Genomic DNA, 7,566 nt, shown 5'->3' on the forward strand with positions numbered 1-7,566 from the left:
CCAGTGCCGGCTCCTCCCCCCTCAGACTGGCTCTTCCCCATTGTCCCCTCCCTCTGAGGCCACTCCTCACACACTCCTGATGCCCTCCCTTTTCCTCCTTGGGGAACATGAGAGCCTGATGTGGGGCTCGATCCCAGGACCCTGAGATCACGACCTGAGCCGAAGGCAGAGGCTTCAACCCACTGAGCCACGCAGGCACCCTAAGAGCTCTCAATGAATTGGGTCGCTCCCTTGTCTCCTGCTTGTTTCCTGCTTCAGAATCACCTCTGTGGGGGCAGGCTCCGCCCAGTTTGGTACCTGCTGGAGAATCGGGCTGCACAGTACCAGCCACATAACACACGGGCTCCGAAATATTTGGTTGGTGAACAGCAGGTGGACAGGCCTGCAGCAGGTTGCTGGGAGGAGCAGAGAATAGGCGATTGTGACGTCGTGATGACTCATCTCCCATCCTCAGCGCATTTATGGATTAATGTTAGTTCTTGTCCCTGTGGCCAGGGACTCTCAGGAGGGGCAGAAAATGCTAGAGGGGATTCAGAGCTGTTGGTGGCTGGGGGCTCCATGTTGGCCCATGATGACCTAAGAAAGCCCTGAGCAGAGGCATCCAGATTCCCCAGCTCAGTGCAATGGGATGGACATGAAGAAGGTCCTCCGTCGTGGCTGGCACACTCAGGAAGGAAAGGCAGCCTCCCCAGGTTCCTGATGTTCCGTCGTTCCAGAACCACCACGTGAGGACTAGAAGGAGCCCCGGGGAAACCGTGGCTCCATCTGTGTCTCAGGTGTGGACTAGAAGCCCGAGAGGTGAAAGGTCTTCCTCCTCACCCTCCAGGGCAGGAAGCGCGGGTCACGGGCCACCGCGCGTCTCGAGATTCCAGGTCCCAGCAACATGTGACTCACTGTTTCTTGGGGTCTAGACACACCTAAAAACTATCAGACACAAATTGTGCTCGAATTTGTTGCAGCTTTCAAGTTCTATCTTAAAAGAAAAAGACTTCTTTTCATCGTGCACAACCACTTCTGATCTGCAGAACAGCCTTATTTTACAAACTACGTGGGCAGAATCTTCTGCAGGGGCTGCTTACAGAGAGCACAATTGTTCTCTTCCCCTACTTCCTGGCAAGGCTGGGAGACAAAAGCCACCTCTTGGTGTCATTTTAAAGGCCACAGGGAAGTCAATTTGAAGAGAAAGAAACCTTCTTTCATTGATGCAAACAGAATAAACTCCAACGGTTTCCTTTTAGAAACCACTATATTGTGCAGTTGAAGGGTGGCCAATGGGATTTGATGAAATAAATAGGCAAAAAGGAAGAAGACAGCCAGGAGGACACGGTTTCATGTCAAGGTCCTGTTTGAGCCAAGGAGGGTACGTCCTGCTATCAAAGACTTGCTCAAGCTTTCATTCTCAAAAAACTCCCTGCTTGAGTGATAGTGTTTATTTTAGGTTTACTGCTGGCCCACCATATGGGCAAAGCCTTTCCAGCATCTCCCATAAACTCAGTTGCTAGGATCCCCCTCCCATAGCATCATCCAAGCCCTTGTGCATCTTGCTGGTGGTCCGCCAAAACTTTCAAGGAGAATGCTTTATGTTCTGTGTGTATTTCTTTGAAGGGGAGCATTGTCCAGGGTGGACGTGGGGTGGCTCAACATACCCCTGATGGTCTGTCTTCTGAGAGCCAAACATCTGCAAACTCTTTTTTTTTTTTTTTTAAACCTCAGACTCCTGGACTGAGCAGACATTTCAAATAGGATTTGCCAAATGCTTTTAAATCTTCGCACTGTGGCTGGCACGTTGGAAGCTCTCCACTAGGTATCTGTTGAATGGAACACTGGCCCATCAGTTAATGGTGGTCTATGACCTTGGTCATTGTAATATGCCATACTACTGGGGTCCCAGAGCAGCAACCCCTTTTTGAAAGACGTAGGTGTGCTGCATGTAAGATGCAAAATGGAATGTTTTTAAAGGAAGAAGAGACATCTTGTTTTTCACCTTCCTCTTTAAATTCTTAACCTGGATCCTCAAAGAAGATACAAAGCAAAATAAACTCTGGAATTTTATGAGGGTTACAGATTTTTAAATAAGTGGGAGTCAGTCTGCACTTCCTGCTCAGTCTCTAATTCTCTACTCCACGTGGCCATTCCCAGATCCAAACGGCAGAAAAATAACCCAAGACATCCCCCACTCAAATATGCTTTTAAAAGTAGATTTAATGACATAGTAGTCATGTTGGCTTAGAACGGGAATCTGGATTTGTATTTCTGAAAGGCATTTTCAACAGAGATATTTGAAAGAAAGGGTATTTTAGAGAAGTCAAAGCAAGCCGTGCAAATTTAGAAATTTTCAGATTCTTATTTGGGGTTGTATAAAAAAATAAGAATGTCTGAGGAATGGATGCTCATGTAAACACTGTATTTTGTCAAATTATTTGTATGACATTAAATTCTTTAAAAAATAACCTTTATTGGGCACCTGGATGGCTTAGCGGGTTAAGCCTCTGCCTTTGGCTCAGGTCATGATCTCAGGGTCATGGGATCGAGCCCCACATCAGGCTTTCTGCTCGGAACACTGGTACCATCTAAGCAAAATGGCTTTTGTGGAGAATAAATGTCTAAACACTTCAAACTGTGCTTTGCACAAAGTAAGTGCTCAACTAATCTTGTGGCAATTTGTCTAGCAGGTGAGGTATAGAGAAGAAAACAAGTCTCCCATTCTCCATCACTCACAGAAACCATTTGCAGTATTTTATCATTCTACCTTTTCTTTTCCTACCCATTTCATGACCTGTTGGAAAGTGTACTGTCTATAAAAATTCTCATACTTTTGTCTCACTTAACACATCATGAACATTTATTTATATTATTTAAATTAGTTGTCAACTTTTTGTGCCTCTCCCATTATTATCTTATTTCCCAAATGTTAGATACTTAGGCTGTTTCCAAAAACATCAAAACAGGTTTTTTAAAAAACCTTAGCTCTCTACCCTCATTCTATGGAGCAATTTTCCCCTCTCTGCTCGCAAAGTCACATGCATTTCGGAAACCCTACGGAGTGTGATGTGTTAGACACAGGACCGCTAAAGCACCATGGTAATGACAACTTTTTATCTGTGTGTTAGGGAACAGTGATCAGGGCTGAAGAATAAAAACAAGGTAATACACACGGGGTACTTGCTGTGTTCTCAGTGCAGAACCAACGTCCAATACTTTCCACTCGTTAACTCACACTGGCAGCCACCTGAAGAGGTGGTTCTGTTATCAGGTCTGTTGGACAGATGAGAAAACTGAGGCACTGAGGTGTTAAGGGACTTGCCCACGATCACTGGTCTAGCAATTTGCAGAGGGGCTGAACCCAGGAAGTCAGCTGCAGACACTGCTTTCTCAGCTGCTTGGGTAAGCTGTTCACTCTAGGTATTCCATGAGGAATGCTCTCCTGCTGTTTCCCTTTCTTTGCTCTTTATTGGGAAGACAATAGAAAGGTCAAGTAAATGCTGGTAAATGGATACTTGTTCTGATTAGAAGGGCGAGGGCTTGGATGGGCTTTCCCCCAAAGAACTAGTTAGGCATTTGGTTTTCTGTGCTCTAATTTAGAGCCGGATCAAAATATCAGTGGGATGTTTCCCACCCTATTTTAAATTGGGTTACGGTGTAACTTCGGAGAGCACGAATACATTGTTTTCAAATAAGCACTTCTTTTTTTTACAGAACAGGTTTATTTCGGCCAAGCGCACATCTGTTGAGAAGGACACGCGTATCTGGGAAAATAGGGCATTGGCTCTCTCTTCTGCGTAGGTGTTTTCCAATCAACTATCCAGCACACAGCAGAGAAACAACTTCCCTTTTTCCCCTGCCTTTCTCCGGAAGGCAAGAACAATAGATAAGGATCCCACATCTGCGTACACTCTTGGGGGCCAGAGGAGAGTTGAGGGAGGGGAGAGAACCCTTGTAGCATGTATTCAAGGGGAGAGAAGCGTCCGTGGGTCATTCTGTAGGTCTTGGCCGCTCACAGAGCAGAGAGCCTTTTTATGTCAGAAAAAGTCACAGGGAACTGCCCAGGGACGGGTCCAAGTGGAACGGAAAAATGAGAAATGGCGAGCGAAGGGACCAGGCTCTCTTCTCCCACTGCATTCTGTCTTGAACCTGAGCCTCACTGGAAGATGGCTGTGCTATCCTACGGCCTCGTTAGATGGCTGGGCCTCCGTCTGCATGTAGGTGGCTGCCCAGGCGGGTGCTGGATTTTGCTGGTTCTTTTCTTATGGAAAAGAACCATGAGCCACAGTCCTTGTCCTTACCCCCCAAATTTCAAGGAACCAAATGAGGTTTTTATAATGGTAACCAGTGGGAGGTTATTTAGGAACTGAAAATGAATCCAAAGAGATACATCTCTAGATAGTTTCTTTAATTCTTACAAAGAGCAGGGATGCAGAATATGCTTTGTTTTACCGAAAAGATGAGGTATTTGCTTTTATTTTCGGGTTTACAGGACCTTTCCTTTTAGAAGTCTCTCCTTGAAAAATATGCAGACTTAAAGTGTACATAGTCTCGCTTTCAGAAGAACTTCCTTCCTGAAAATGAACTTTTGCCTTGGAGTTCCTGGTTTGTTTTTTTTTTTTTTCGGGTTTATTTAAATAGAGACGATAATTACCTGTATTTAAACAGTGATCCGAAGGACAGAAGATCTTTTTACTCCGAAAAGACAACATAATTCTGTAAAGTAATAGGACACCAGGAAAAACAATCACCTTGGATTCGTTTGCATATGAAAGGAGAACCAGTGGAACTTGAAAAGGCTTCTCACTAAATCTGAAAGGACATGTGGGGTTAATTCTAAAATGCTGAATCCTAATGAGGCCGGGGCTTGATTTTCTGGGACGGGGCCCTGCACTGCACGCCGAGGCGGACTGTGCTGAGCGCGCAGGACCCCGCCCCGCGCCCTCTCTGGCCTCCGGGCGTCCCGGCATTCTTGCGGCCGCCACGGGGCACCTGCCTTCCTCTCGGGCAGCGGCGGGCGCTGCACCTGTCGCGGGTCTCCGTCCCGGGCGCCCGCGTAACCAGAGGCCAGGTCTCCTCCTGCGGCGCCCAACACCTTTCCAGCGCTTCTGTGAGGCTTTATGCCGGTTCCTGTCTTCCCCGCAGCGCAGACTCACCAGCGCGACTTCCAGCTGCTTCGTCCGTTCACCCCAACGCACCCAGGGAACGACACGATGCTTCTGAACCGGTGTCAAGCCCACTTTCTGACCAAAGAGCTGTGAGAGCATCTTCGGGGTCAGCGCGTCCCGAGCCCTGGGGCGTCACCACTTGCCTCGAGCGCCACCGCCTGGCCAATACGGGAACGACCTCTGCGGGTGGGGAGGAGCGTCTGGGAAACCGGCCAGATGGGAGTTTCTAGTTTCTGTACAATCACCACCCTTAGCCGTTTAATGTAGTGACTAGGATGGATATTCTCGCTTACTAATGCAGGTATTTTTCTTCTGAATAAATATACACACTCGTCTCTCAATAACCTGGGTTTAAGGATACTAAAATGGGAACCATCCTGTATCTGCTCCAAAAAAAAAAAAAAATCACATGAATTGCATTCTTTCTAAATGGGTTGGATATGATACACTTTGGTGTTATAAAAATATAAGAGCAGAATTGTGAGGGAAACAGTCTTTCCTAGCTATTTTTTTCAGCATTCTGTCTATGGCAGATTGGTTTAAAGTAGAAATAGTTCACTCCTGCATGGGTTCCCAGATTGATGGCCAAGGTATAGCTCGGCTTCTCCAGACTTGAGCTCAGGAATCGAAGGGATTGGGAGGTTTCTAAAAAGCATGTGCACACCTCAGTGCAGGAGTGTGTGTGTGTGTGTGTGTGTACCCGCTCTGTGAGCCGACCCCTTGGGGTGTTAAAAGAAAATATCGGGAATTCTATTCATACCTCTTTTAAATCTCAAACTTCAACATTTATATTTTTATAATGCACATAAAATTATGAGAACAGTTATATGTCATTTATAAATGAGTATTTTAAAAGGTATTGGGAGTGTGGGTTAAGAAATGTTTTACCAATGGAAGTTCATGACCAAAATCCACAGGTCTAAAACTGCATTAAACTTAAGGATATTCTCAACACAGTCCTGCCTGGCTTTGCGAGGTGACATAGATCTGCAGGCAGCTGGAATGGGGCCAGGCTGGTGGGTAAATCCGGCAGTTTTTCCCTCTGAGTGGGGAGACCAGGAGGGGGTTAGACTCCGAAGGGGGTCCTGGGGCTGCCTCTTTTCAGCCTCATTAGAAAACCAGGGTAAACCACTTCATATCTGTGGGGAGTCGTCTTTTGCTGGACTAATGTGTAAAGAGCCTCAAACAGGTGTTGGACACCAGGTGGGGTGGGTGTGTTGAGGATAGCATGTGGACAGGACATGGAGCTCATCTGGAGTGTTTGCGACGGAGATCAATTTTCATTTGAACCGAAAAATTATATGAAATTTAAAAATAAAAGTATAGACAAGGTTAAAACTAAAAGATCTAATACACCTAAAAGAAGATGAATTATAGAGACTTCTTCAAGCCCTTTAAGATCATGTGTTTGTTTCTGGAATTTTTGGTACCCTTTACTGGCATTATTCTAACCAATTAAAAAAGAATGGGACCCTTACATAATAAATCTATATTACAAGTACCTTTATTTTTTTAAAGTGGATGGAGAAAATAGAATTAATGAATCATGGGCTAAATTGCTATTTTTTAATGATCATCTTTGGAAAAAGAACCCAGAGACTCCAAGTTCTAAAAGGACAAGTGGGAGTATTTTACTAGGCAGCCCTGGCTTTGAAATGGTGACATAAATACGAATGACAGCTTGAACTCAGATCTAAAGCTAGTTATGGTCTCCCTGATGTGACCCAAATCACTGCAGACAACGGAAATCTTGTCTTGTTTTAGAGGAAAGCCAGAGACAAAGACCCGTGTTTTTGGTTTACCTATGACTTGCTGACAGCTGACAAATTTATTATTATTTTCATTTTAGATTTAAAAACAGAGGCCTTCCTTTGAACAGCTTCAGGCCAGAACATTTTATTGGTGTTGGATCTTGTCTGTAGTGAATAGCAAATTCCTCATCACATGGGTCATTTGGTGACTGTGTGGTTGAGAGAAATCATAATTTGACCATGATTTAGAAATGTTCTGGCAGTTTCCAAGACGTGTAGTTTCTGGAATCACTGGAGATGTAGTATGTTGTGTTGCTTTGCAGGAGAGTCTGTGGGTGGCCAGGAGCTGGGAGGTGGGAAGGTGGTGTCCCAGGCTGGAGTTTGCCTGCCAGGTGGGTGTCACCTGGTTCTTGATCTCCATCTCCCTTCTCTGATTTCTGCGGGACTGTCATTTATTATTGTCACAAATCTTGGGCAAGACATCCCGCTGATCTGGGCTTTCTTCCTCATCTGTAAAATCAGCGTTTGTGTACACTGGGAGGGCAGCGTGATTGAGCCGAGAAACCTAGCAGTGGAGTTCTGGGCTTTATCTACCCTGGTGGGAGTAAATATTAGTTAAACCCTTTGGGAGCAGCGTTTGGAAGCATGAATCACACGCTTTATTA

The 7,566-nt window shown here is 45.5% G+C and overlaps 1 long non-coding RNA gene across 1 annotated transcript; it reads left to right on the forward strand.

Moving 5' to 3' along the window:
• Positions 1-668: 668 nt before the first annotated feature.
• LOC116872379 lies at positions 669-5,167 on the forward strand. Its single transcript, XR_004383629.1, has 3 exons — positions 669-776; positions 3,697-3,779; positions 5,128-5,167. It is a non-coding gene; the product is annotated as an uncharacterized LOC116872379 (long non-coding RNA).
• The last annotated feature ends 2,399 nt before the right edge of the window (positions 5,168-7,566 follow it).

Source organism: Lontra canadensis, unplaced genomic scaffold, assembly GCF_010015895.1.
Source record: "Lontra canadensis isolate GAN:19392208 unplaced genomic scaffold, GSC_riverotter_1.0 scaffold29, whole genome shotgun sequence".
In the NCBI taxonomy this organism is placed as follows: Eukaryota; Metazoa; Chordata; class Mammalia; order Carnivora; family Mustelidae; genus Lontra; species Lontra canadensis.